Source organism: Leopardus geoffroyi, chromosome X (assembly GCF_018350155.1).
Source record: "Leopardus geoffroyi isolate Oge1 chromosome X, O.geoffroyi_Oge1_pat1.0, whole genome shotgun sequence".
NCBI classification, from domain to species: Eukaryota; Metazoa; Chordata; class Mammalia; order Carnivora; family Felidae; genus Leopardus; species Leopardus geoffroyi.
In genome coordinates this window covers 60186031-60199981 of record NC_059343.1, presented here as the reverse complement: position 1 = coordinate 60199981, position 13951 = coordinate 60186031, and the positions used below count along the sequence as shown (strand labels likewise).

Below are 13951 nucleotides of genomic sequence, written 5' to 3'. Positions count from 1 at the left end.
TTACGCTCTCACCATGACACAGGAGAGCCCAGACTTCGTAGACTTTTGGGGACCTTAAGGGTGCCCGTCTGTGGAGCCACAAACTCAAACTCAACTGGCAAGCCTGGCCGAGCCACACATTCACACACACACACACACACACACACACACACACACGAGTCTATTACATTCCCTCCCGGAAGATTTTCTAACTGTGAGACCTATTAAGGCCTCCGGGGATTGATCAGGTCCTCCTTCCACCCTTTTGGGTGGGCCTGACTTCTTTGGGGCCCTGGCCTTACCGGTTCCGACGTTGGGTCCAGGTCCTCACCTACCAGGTCTCTTTGAGTCCAGCGGGAACAACGGAGCGGGGCCGGCCCGAGGCAACCGAGAAGGAGACTGCCGAAATTTAGGCAGGGCGCATGCCTTCTCCCTTGCGATCTCTTGCTCCGTCACCGCCTCGCCGTTCTGCCAAAATGGTGGCAACAATGGGCCAGCGTGGTTGGGTTTCCTGGTCAGGGAACCAGGTATGTTACAGATCCAGGCTGGAACGCTGGTGGAAAAACCAAGCAGCACTCGGAGATCTTGGTGGATCGGAGACTTATTTAACATCGGCGGGCTCAGAGGAGACCGTTTCTCCAAAGATCTGAGCGCCAAATGCAAGTGGGGAGGGTAATTTATAGTCGTCAGCTTCCATATCTGTGGGGGTTTTTCCCATGCGCAGCAAAGGAAGAAGAACCCAGAGGAGGGGTCTCTAAGCTAGAGACCAGAGTCTGTTTTTAGCCCCATCAACCATCTTTGGCGTACTTTATTTACTTCTCCAACACCTGGAGTGGAACTGCTTTCCTGGGTAGGTTTGGCATGGTGAAAATAGGCAAATCCCATTTTTCCACAACCCTGTGTTACAGAAAGTCTGTATCATGTGGGTTGTGGTAGCAGGGCACCACCCACTTCTCTACCCCCAACTTCTGCAAAATAGGCAAAACAACTGGTAAAAAAGTTCAATTACCCTTTCTGGCACATAATCTGAATTGTGGGAAAGCTGATATACTTGGCTTGACAACTGAGTAGCAGTTCCCATCTTCCCAGCTTCCTAGGGCAGAAATATTCTGGGTAGATTTGATAGATGGTGAATATTACCAGACGTCACCTTTCCTGGCTCTGGGCAAAAAAAAAATCCACAGCTAACATCATACCAAATAATACGAAATCATAAATCATAAAATTATACCAAAGACTGAAAGCTTTTCCTCTAAGACAGGAAAAAGACAACGATGCCTACATTTGCCATGTCTATTCAGTATACTACTAGAAATTCTAGACAGGTCAATTATACAAGAAAAACAGTAAAAGGCATCTAAATTGGAAAGGAAGAAGTAAAATTATCTCTGTTTGCAGGTGATATTATCTTATATGTAAAAAACCCAAAAGAATGTATACAAAATCTGTTAGAGCTAACAAATTCAGCAATATTTCAGGATACAAAATCAACATGCAAAATTCAGTTGCATTCTATACAATAGTAAATAATTCAAAAAAGAAATTAAGAAAATAATTATGTTTACAATAGCACCAAAAAGAGTAAAACACTTAATAAACAATAAACTTAAGCAAAGAAGTGAAAGACTTGTACACAGAAAACTACAAAACATTGTTAAAAGAATTTAAAGACCTAAGTAAATGTAAAGACATTCTGTGTCCATGGATTAGGAAACTTAGTATTGCCAAAATGACAATATTATCCAAAATGATCTACAGATTCAATGTAATCCTTATCAGAATCCCAGTGACTTTTTTGTAGATATAGAAAAACCCATCCTAAAATTCATATGGAATCAAGAGACCATTATTAGGCAACAATTAAAAATGAAGAACAAATATGAAGGACTCACATTTCCTGATTTCATAATTTATTACAAAGCAATGGTAACCAAAAAAAAATATGGTACTGGAATAAAGACAGATATAGAGACCGATGGAATAGAATGGAGCCCAGAAATAAATCTTCAAACATATATGGTCAACTCCTTTTTGACAAGAGTGCTAACTATTCAATGGGGAAAAAGAATAGTCTTCAGTAAATGCTACAAGGAAAACTATATATCCACATGCAAAAGTATTAAGTTGGACTCTAAACTTACACAGTATATAAAAATTAACTCAAAATGAATCAAAGAACCAAACATAAGAGTGAAAACTATAAAAGTCTGTGAAGAAAACATAGGAGACCATTTTCATGACATTGGATTTTGCAATATTTTCTTGGATATGACACTGAAAGGACAGGCAAAAAAGGGGGAAATAGTTTAACTGGACTTCATCAAAATTTTCATATTTTATGCATCAAATGACACTATCAAGACAGTGAAAAGATAATGTACAGAATGGGAGAACATATTTCCAAATCATACATCTGATAAGGGATTAATAAGCAGAATATATAAAAACTCCCACAACTCAACAACAAATAAACAACTTAAGTTGCAAAATGAGCAAAGTACCTAATATTAGAAATGGCCAATAGCAAATGTAAAAATGCTCAACACTAGCCATTATAGAAATACAAATCAAAACCACAGTAAGACACTACTTCACGCGTATTAGAGTGGCTATTAGCAATAAAATAGAAAATAGCTAATGTTAGTGAGGACCTGCAGAAATTGGAATCCTTGTGCATTACTGATGGGAATGTAAAATGGTGCAGCTCCAATGGAAAAGTTTGGCAGTTTCTCAAAAAGCTAAACAATTATCAGCAATTCTACTCCTAGGTATACTTCCAAAAGAATTGAAAGCATGGACTTGAACAGATATTTGTATGGCAATGTCGAATGCAGTACTATTTACAATAGACAAAGGTGAAAAGAATTCAGGCATCCATCAAATGACGAGTGGAGTAACAATGTGGAATATATATAATAATATACTGTTATTCATCCATAAAAAGGAATGAAGTTCTTTTTTAAAAAAAGTTTATTTTGAAAGAGCTCACATGCAAGTGGCAGAAGGGCAGAGAGTGAGGGAGAGAGTCAGTCCCAAGCAGGCTCCATGTTGTCTGACACAGGGCTCCATCTCATGAACCATGAGATCATAACCTGCATGGGATCAAGAGTCAGACACTCAACTGACTCAGCCACCCAGGTGCCCCAAAAGGAATGAAGTTCTTAAACATGCTATGACATGGGTGAACCTTGAAGACATTATGCTAAGTGAAATAAACTAAGTGAAATAATACCAGAACAAATATGGAATCATTTTATTTATATGGAGTATCTAGGCTAGGCAAATGTGTAGACACAGAAAATAGATTAGAGGTTACCAGGGTCTACAGGGAAGGCGAATGAGGAATTATTACCTAATGGTTACAGAGTTTCTGAAAGGGTAATGAAAAAGATTTGAATATAGATAATGGTAATGGTTATATAACACTGTGAATGTAATTAATGTTACTGAATGGTTAAAAACACTTAAAATGGAGGCACCTGGGTGGCTCAGTCGGTTAAGTGTCTGACTCTTGATTTTGGTTCAGGTTATGAACTCACAGTCGTGAGATTGAGCCTTGCATTGGGATCTGTGTTGGGTGTGAAGCCTGCTTAAGATTCTCTGTCTCCGTCTCCCCCCCCCCACTCCCTCCCCAAATGCTTAAAATGGTAAATTTTATGTTATATGTATTTTACTACTATAAAAATTTTTCAGAAAAATCCAGCGAACACATTAGAAACCAAGAAAGGATGTCATTAGCTGACCAAAATATAAGGAATTTCTTTATGATAGATAGATGACCCTACCCTCAAATGAAAAAACGGAACTTTAAAAAATTATAGACTGCAGACATCTTGTTATGAAGGTGTAGGAGCCTGAAAAAGAAGCAGAGATGAATTTGAAGCAACTTTATTTATTTATTTATTCATTCATTCATTCATTTATTTTTAAATGTTTATCAGTTATTTTTGAGAGTGAGACAGAGTGCGAACAGGAGAGGGGTAGAGAGAGAGGGAGACACAGAATCCAAAGCAGGTGCCAGGCTCTGAGCTGTCAGCAAAGCCCGATGTGGGGCTCGAACTCACAAGCTGTGAGATCATGACCTGAGCTGAAGTTGGAGGCTTAACTGACTGAGCTACTCAGACGACCCAAAGTAACTTTATTTTTTAAATGTTTTCATTTATTTATTTTGAGAGAGAGAGAAAGAGAGAGAGAGCGTGCACATATAGGAGAGGGGCATAGAGAGAGGGAGAGACAGAATCCCAAGCAGTCTCCATGCTGTCAGTGCAGAGCCTGATGTAGGGCTTGATCTCACAAATGGTAAGATCATGACTTGAGCCAACATTAAGAGTTGGATTCTTAATGAACTGAGCCACCCAGGTGCCCCTGAAGTAACTTTAAATGTGTGCAACAAGGAGGATATATGAACCAAAAATGGAATAAAGATTCTCACAATAAAGGAATAAAATATGCCATGCTATGACCAGAAATTAAAAAAATGAAATTATGTCAATGGCTCATTAAGTGAAGACTACAAGGAGATATAAATTATTAAAAAGAATCAAATGGATTTCTGGAGTTGGGGAGTACAAAACTGAAATGAACAATTCAGTAAAAGAACACAAAGTAGATGTGAGCTAGAATAATCAGTGAACCCGAAGAAAGATCAAAAGATAATATGCAATCTCAAAAGCAAAAAAACAAAAACAAAAACAAAAACAAAAACAAAAACACAACAGAATAAAGGAAAATGAAAACAGCCTCAGAGAAATGTTAGACATCATTAAGGGCACCAACATACATACACTGGGAGTACCAGAAAAAGACAAGAGCAAAACAGAAGAAATATTTAATGAAATAATGGTGAAAACCTCTAAATTCAATGAAAAATGTTTATCTACACACCTAGGAAGCTCAAGAAGTCCAACCAGGAATAAACCACAAGGAGATCCATAGCAGATACATAACAGTATAATGTTGAAAGCCACAGAAAAATAGACAATCATGAAAGCAGTGAGACTGATTAATTGCTCTCACTGAGATTACTTATTGACTGATTACTTCAAGGAAACTACAGTAAGATAAATAGCTGACTTCTGATTAGAAAGAATGTAGGGCAGAAGTCAGTAGGATAACAAATCAAAAGTGATGAAAGAAAAAAAAGACTGTCAACCAAGAATCCCATATGCATCAAAATTAACTTAAAAAAATGAAGGTAATCCATTTAGGCATGTAAAGAGCTTGGAAGTTGTCTCTCCTGCCCACATATGAAGAAGAAAAAAAGACCCAGAACAACCTGAAAACCAACTCCTTACAGATTCATCAGAGAAGTGAGGTCATAAGACATATCAGTGCCTCCAAGACTGGGCAGAGATACAAATGAATACAAATAAGCATAATTTACCAGAGTAGAAACCCAGGAGGGGAAAACTCTGGGAACCAGGACTAGGATAGCAGGACCTGAACTTGATGAATTTCTGGAAGCTCAGTGGGGACAAGTCTGAGAGTTAAAAATTCCAAAGGGCTCCAGTCCCAGGGAAGACTCACACTTTTGAGTTTTATTACAAGGAGCCCTATCAGGTTCTCACAGTGATTGGAGAAAACTCCTCTCATCCTTCTAGGAAGGAAAGGGAAAAAACAGATACTTTTAAATATGCCCAGAACATTCTGTTCTTAAAGCCTGCTCTTAAGAGAAACTATTGTGCTAGAGCCTAACCAATCTCGGGGAAGGGAAATATACAACACCAGTACCCTCTAGCCTTCCTGTCCCACCTAAAAGGAAAAACAAAACAAAACAAAACAAATTGAGAAGCACTTGTGAAGGGCACAGCTCAGGGGCACAGGGTCGCTAAAGAACTCAGGCCAAATCATAGTACTACAGAACACTTCCAGTCCTCCAACATCTTACCACTACATCAATAAGGCTTCTTACAATATGGGAATACAACTGAAAGAATTGCATCTCAGACAATATCCAAAATAAATAAATCATGTGGATAAAAGTACAGCATAGGGAATATAGTTAATAATATTGTAATAATTGTGTATGATGACAGATGGTAATTATACTTTTATACTTACTGTGGTAAGCACTGTGCAATGTAGAGAACTGTTGAATCACTATGCTGTACACTTGAAATTAATATAATACTGTACACCAACTATACTTCAAAAAATAAAGAATAAAAACAAACAAAAAAATGAAGATAATTTACTTATGGTCCCCTACACCAGGCAATTTGTTAAATAAATTATGTTAGATTAAAAAACAAAAAAGAAATCTCTAGGGAAATCTAAAAACAGGCCAGACAAAAACAAGGACACTGGGGAAAGTTTAGCCTCCAACACTGACAGCTATAGCAAATAGTAAGTAAAGCCAAATGCCTAGCCTGACAACATAAAATCTTATTTAAAGGCCTATTTACCTCACTTTCTTTCATCTATGTGTAGCTTTCAAACAAAAAGTAGAAATCATACTACAAGAAATAGCAAACATCAGACCCAGACTCAGAAATGGCAGAGATGTTGAAATTATCAGACTGGGACTATTAATCAAATAAAACTAATGTGCCACATACTGAAATGCAAAAAACGGACAACATGAAAGAACACATATAGATAATATTAGCAGAGAAATGGAAAATGTAAGAAAAAAATCAAAAGGAAATGGTAGAAAGCCAAAATACCATAACAGAAATAAAGAATGCCTTTGATGTGCTCATCAACAGACTGGACATGGCTGAGGTAAGTAATCAGTGAAGATTGAAGATATATCAACAGCAACTTTCAAAATGAAAATAAAAGGAAAAAAAGAAAAATGAATTGAATATCTCAGAATTAGGGGCCAATTATAAAAGGAGCAATAGACACATAATAGAAATACCAGAGGGTAAAGAGGGATAGGAACAGAGGAAGTATTTAAAGTAATAGTGATACCCATGGGTGATGGGAAATGAGAAGGGCACTTGTTGGGATGAACACTGGGGGTTGTATGGAAGCCAATTTGACAATAAATTATATTTAAAAAATAAAGTAATGGTGGGGCGCCTGGGTGGCGCAGTCGGTTAAGCGTCCGACTTCAGCCAGGTCACGATCTCGCGGTCCGTGAGTTCGAGCCCCGCGTCAGGCTCTGGGCTGATGGCTCAGAGCCTGGAGCCTGTTTCCGATTCTGTGTCTCCCTCTCTCTCTGCCCCTCCCCCGTTCATGCTCTATCTCTCTCTGTCCCAAAAATAAATAAACGTTGAAAAAAAAATAAAAATAAAGAAAAAAAAATGGTGATAAAATAATTTTCCAAAATTAATGAAAGCCATCAAACCATAGGTTGAAGAAGCTCAGAGAATACAAAGGTAGATACTCAAAAATCTATACCTAATAATCTCATATTTAAACTGCAGAAAATCAAGGAAAAATCTTGAACAAAGCCAGAGGGCAAGAATACCTTATGTATAAAGGAGAAAATAAGAGTTACATCGGACAGCTCTTTAGAAACCATGCAAGTCAAGAAGAGAGTGGAATGAAATATTTAAAGTGATAAAAGTACCACCAACATGGAATTCCATACTGAGCAAAACTGTCCTTCAAAGATGAAGGAGAAATAGACTTTCTCACACAAAAATTTGAGGGAACTTGTCACCAGTAGAACTGTCTTGCAATAAATGTTAACAGAAGTTCTTAAGAGAGAAGAAAAATGCTACATATAAGACACTTAGATCTTAGAGAAGCATTAGAGAAGGAAAAACTATAGGCACAGTAAGGGTTTATTTATTTTATTTTATTTTTTCAGTAAAAGTTTTCATGCTGCCCAATTTGAGGGTTAAATTGGGGTACTTCTCTTATTCTTAATTGATCTAGCAGGCAACAACTTGTTCAAAATAATAACAATGTATTCAATGATTATAGCCTATGGATAAGTAAAATGAATGGCAGCAATGGTATAAGGGAGGGGATGGAGGAATTGGAAATACTCTGTAATAAGGTACTCATACTACTTGGGAAGTGGTATTGTGTTATTTCAAAGTGGTCTTGGACTGGTTATATATATATATATACTACAAACTCACTTTTGTGGGCAATCACTAAATATTAAAAAGTAGGATTATTGATATGCTAAGGGAAGATAAAAAATGATATCATACAAAATACTCAGTTTAAATGACACAAGGCAGAAAAAGACTGGGAGACAAAAACAGGAGCAAAAAAACAAGAGCAATTAATAGAAAACTAATGAACATGGTAAATATTAATTCAACTATATCAATAATCACTTTAAACATCAATGATCTAAATGTATCAATTAGAGATTGTCAGAGTGGATCAAAAGAAGATTCACCTATGTATTGTCTGTAAGAAATCCCCTTATTTAAAGAAACTAAAAGTAAAGGGATAGAGAAAGATATACCATAGTAACACTAATCAAAGGAAAGCCAGAGTTACTTTAGTAATTTCAGACAAAGCAGACTTCAGAGTAGGGAAAATTATCAAATATAAAGAGAGGTATTACACAATGATAAAAAGGTCAATCTTCCAAGACATAACAATTCTTGATATGTATGGGTATATCAAAAGAGCATCAAACTATGTGAGTCAAAAACTGTTAGAACTGCAAGGAAAAATAGAGGAGTCCACGCTTATAGTTGGAGACTTCAATAGCCCACTATCAGAAATGAATAGATCAAGTAGGCAGAAAGTCAGTAAAGATATAACTAAACTCAACAGCACCATTGATCAACTGGATATAACTGACATCTACAGGTTACTTTATCAAATAACAGCAAACTACACATTACTCTCAAGTTCACATGGAACACTGACCAAAACAGACCACATTCTGGGTCCTACAACATCTTAACTTATTTCAAAAATTAGAAATCATACAATGCATACTCTTAGACCACAGTGGATTTAAATTAGAAATCAACAACAGAAAGGTAGTTGGGAAATACCCAAACACTTAGATTAAACAGCACATTTCTTTTTTTTAAGTTTATTTATTTATTGTGGGGGGAGGAGGAGGAAAGAGGAGGGACAGAGAGAGAGGATAAGGGAGATTCTCAAGCACCAACAGCGCAGGACCCTGGCAGCACACAGCCCAATGAGGGGCTCAAACCCACGAAATTCAAGATCATAACCTGAGCTGAAATCAAGAGTCAGACTCCCAACTGAATGAGCTACCCAGGCATCCCCAGCACATTTCTAAATAATACACAGGTCAAGAAGAAATCTCAAGAGAAACTTAAAAATATTTAAAACTAAATGAAAATGAAAATGCGTCTTATCAAATTTTGTGGGATGCAGTGAAAGCAGTGCTTAGAGGGAAATTTGCAGCATTGAATGCATACAGTAGAAAAGAAGATCTAAAATCAATCATATAAGCTTACACATCAGGAAAACAGAAAAAGAACAAATTAAATCCAGATTATAAAGAAAAAGGTAATGCAAATTAGAGCAGAAATCAGTGAAATTGATAATATGACTTCAATAGCGAAAATTGACAAAATTAGAAACTGGTTCTTTGCAAAGATCAGTAAAATTAGTCAATATCTAGCCAGGTTAGCTAGGAAAAAAAGACAAAAGTTACTAATACAAGAAATGAAATAGGGTTATCATTAATGACTACATGAACATTAAAGGATAATAAAGGAATATTATTAACAACTTTATGCCCATGAATTTGATAAGCAAGATGAAATGAACCAATTACTTGAAAGACACAATCTACTAAAACTCACAAAAGGAGAAATAGACAATCTGGAAAGGATTATATTTATTAAAGAAATGGAATCAATAATTAATAACCTCCCCAAACAGAAATTCTCATGCCCAGATGGGTTCATGGATGAATTCTACCAAACATTTAAAGAAGAAATTATACCATTTCTTTACAATCTCTTCCACAGAATAGAAGTGGAACTCATTCTACAAGGCCAGTATTGCCTTAATGCCAAAACTAGACAAAGATATTATATGAAAGGAAAACTGCAGATCAATATTCCTCATGAACATAGATGCAAAAATTCTGAATAGGACATAACAAATACAACAATGTATATACCACAATAAGTGGGATTTATACAAAACTAGTCCAACATTTGAGAATCAATTAATGTAATTCATCACATCAACAGGCTAAAAAAAGAAAAATCACATGGTTATATCAATAGATGCAGAAAAAAGCATTTGACAAAATGCAACACCCATTCATTTCCTGTAAACTAGGAACAGAGGAACTTCCTGAAGAACATCTTACTAAAAAACTACAGCTAATATCATCCTTAATGGTAAGAAACTCAAAGCTTTCCTGTTAAGATCAGAAGAGCAAGGCAAGGATATTTCTTTCTTCTCACCATTGCTTTTTGACATCATGAGGTCCTAGCTAATGCACTAAGACAAGAAAAGGAAATAAAAGGTATACCTACTGAGAAAGAATAAATAAAACTGTCTTACTTCATAGATGACATAGTTGCATAGGTAGAAGATCCCAAAGAATAAACAACAAAACCCCTGAAACTAGTAAGAGATTATGGCAAGGTTGCAGGATACGATGTTAATATGCCAAAGTAATTTGCTTTCTTATATGAGCAAAGAACAAATGGAATTTGAGATGAAAAATATAACACCATTTAGTGTCCAGAAAGCTGAAATACCCAGGCATAAATCTAATAAAATATATACAAAATTTATATGAAGAAAACTACAAAACTCTGATAAAAGAAATCAAAGAATACCTAAATGATTGAGATAATCCATGAATTTGGGTACAAAGACTCAATGTTGTCAAGGTGTCATTGTTTCCAAACTTGATCTACAGATACAAAACAATTCCATTCAAAGTTCCAGCAAGTTATTTTGTGGATACTGACAAATTCTAAAATATTTATGGATATGCATAAGACCCAGAATAGCCAAAACAATACTGAAGGTGGACAAAGTCAGAGGACTGACACCACCCAATCTTAAGACTTACTGTAAAGATGCAATATTCTAGATAGTTTTGAATTGGCCAAACAATATAAAACAGAATAGGGAGCACAGAAATAGACCCACACAAATACAGTCATCTGATCTTTGACATATGATCAAAGCAATTTAATGTGAAAAGAGTAGTCTTTTTAACAAATCATGCTACGTGTACTCCAATGTTTATAGCAGCACTTTCAACAATAGCCAAATTATGGAAAGAGCCTAAATATCCATCAACTGATGAACTGATAAAGAAGATGTGGTTTATATATAAAATGGAATACTACTTGGCAATGAGAAGAATGAAATCATGCCATTTGCAGCAATGTGGATGGAACTGGAAGGTATCATGCTGAGTGAAATAAATCAGTCAGAGAAGGACAGATATCATATGCTTTCACTCATATACGGATCTTGAGAAACTTAATAGAAGACCATGGGGGAAGGGAAGGGAGAAAAATAGTTACAGAGAGGGAGGGAGGCAAACCACAAGAGACTCTTAAATACAGAGAACAAACTGAGGGTGGATGGGGGGTGGAGGAGAAGGAAAATGGGTGACGGGCATTGAGGAGGACACTCGTTGGGATGAGAGCTGGGTGTTGTATGTAAGCCAATTTGACAATAAATTATATTCATAAAAAAGGAAAAAATAAATTATGCTAGAACTAGACACCTATATGCAAAAATACGAATCTAGAGACAGACTTAGGCTTTTCACAAAAATTACTCAATGTGGATCACAGACCTAAATGTAAAATCCAAAACTATAAAACTCCTAGAAGATAATATGAGAAAAATCTAAGTGACCTTGGCTTTGGTAATGAATTCTTAGATACAACCCAAAGCACAAGGAATAAAAGAAAAAAACCTGATAAGCTGGACTCCATTAAAATTAAAAACTTCTACTCTGCAAAAGATGTTATTAAGAAAATGAAAAGCTAAGACACACACTGGAAGAAAATATTTTTTTTTTTAAAAAAATTGTTTTTAATGTTTATTTCTGAGACAGAGAGAGACAGAGCATGAGTGGGGGAGGGGCAGAGAGAGAGAGGGAGACATAGAATCAGAAGCAGGCTCCAGGCTCTGAGCTATCAGCACAGAGCCCGACACGGGCTCGAAGTCACAAACCATGAGATCATGACCTGAGCCGAAGTCGGTCGTTCAGCCGACTGAGCCACCCAGGTGCCCCTAGAAGAAAATATTTTCAAAACAAATATCCGATAAAGGACTGGTACCCAAAATATATAAATAGTGCTTAAAACTCCACAATAATAATACAAAAACCAAATTAAGAAATGGGACTATGTATGAACAGAAAAATCTCCAGAGAAGATATATAGATGACAAATCAATACATAGAAAGATGCTCAGTATCATATAACCTTAGAGAATTGCAAATTAAAAAAAAACCAGTGATACCATTACACACTTCTTAGAATGGTCAAAATTCAAAATATTGACAACATCAGCTGTTGACAGGAACATGGAGCAACACAAAGTCTTATTCACTGATGGTGGGGAATATAAAATAGTATAGCCACTTTAGAAGAGAATTTGGCAGTTTCTTATAAAATTAAACATAATCTTACTATATGATCCAGAAATTACACTCCTTGTTGTTGTTTTTTTACCTAAATTACTTGAAGTTTCCTGACACGAAACCTGTACATGGAATGTTTGTAGCAGCCTAATTTATAATTGCCAAACCTTGAATACAATGAAGACATCCTTCAATAGGTGAAGGGGTAAACTGTAGTGCAACAAAACAACAGAATATTATTTAGCACAAAAAGGGCCTATCAAGCCACAAAAAGACATGGAGAAACCTTAAATGCATATGCTAAGTGAATGAAGCCAATCTGAAAAGACTACATCTTGTAGGATTTAAACTATATGACATTCTGGAAAAGGCAAAATTATGGAAACAGGTTAAAGTTCAGGGATTCCTTGGGATTTTGGGGTGGGAGAGAGAAATGAATAGGTAGCTTTTTCAAAGCAGTGAAATTATTATTCTGTGATACTGTAATGATGGATACAGGTCATTATAAATTTGTCAAAATTCATAGAATGTACAACACAAAGAGTGAACTCTAATATAAACCATGAATTTTAGTTAATAACAATGTGTCAACATTGGCCTCACCAGTTTTAACAATTGTACCTCAATAGTGCAAGATGTTACTAATAGGGTAAGTTGGGGGTTGGGTGAGGAGGGTATATGGGAACTCTGTACCTTTGTCTTAAATTTTTTCTGTAAACCTAAAATTGCTCAAAAATAGTAAGTTAATTAAAATATTATATATTAAAAAGTGAAGATGAAATAGATATTTGTAGATAAATACAGACAACATCTGTTCCCTGCAGACCCAGTGTACAAGAAATATTATGGGAAATTATTCAGGCTGAAATCAAGGGACACTAGATATTAATTTGAGTCTATATACACATAAAAAAGGAAAATTCCAAGAAGCTCAAAGAATTCCGAGCAGGATAAACTCAAAGAGATCCATTCTGAAAGAAATTATAATCAAACTTGAAGGCCAAAAACAAGGAGAGAAATCTTAAAAGCAGCAAGAGAGAAGTGACTTGCTATATTCAAGGGATCCCCACTAAGATTAACTGCTGTTTTCACATCAGAAACCATGAGGTCGCAAAGCAGTGGAATGATGTATTTAAAGTGCTAGAAGAAAATCTGTGATCCAAGAATTCTAGATTTGGCAAAAGGGGAGAAATTAAGACATTCCCAGATAAATAAGCCCTAAGGGAGTTCATTTCTACTAGAATTGTCTGTAAGAAATGCTAAGGAGAGTCCTTCAGGTTGAAATAAAAGAACTTTAGACAATAACTCAAGTCATATGAGGACATAACACCAGTAAAAGTAACTGCATAAATAAATGTAAAAGACAATATTTTTGTTTTTTGTTTTGGAACTCCTCTTTTATTCCTATGTGATTTAAAAAATGCATAAAATAATAATTATAAATCTATGTTAATGGACACACAAATATATAAGATATAATTTGTGATAATAACA

At 35.8% G+C, this 13951-nt stretch overlaps 1 protein-coding gene across 2 annotated transcripts in view; it reads right to left on the bottom strand.

The window, feature by feature from the left end:
• Positions 1-13951, bottom strand: part of CHIC1 (cysteine rich hydrophobic domain 1) — a 78631-nt gene that overhangs the window by 21948 nt on the left and 42732 nt on the right. The window lies entirely within an intron of this gene.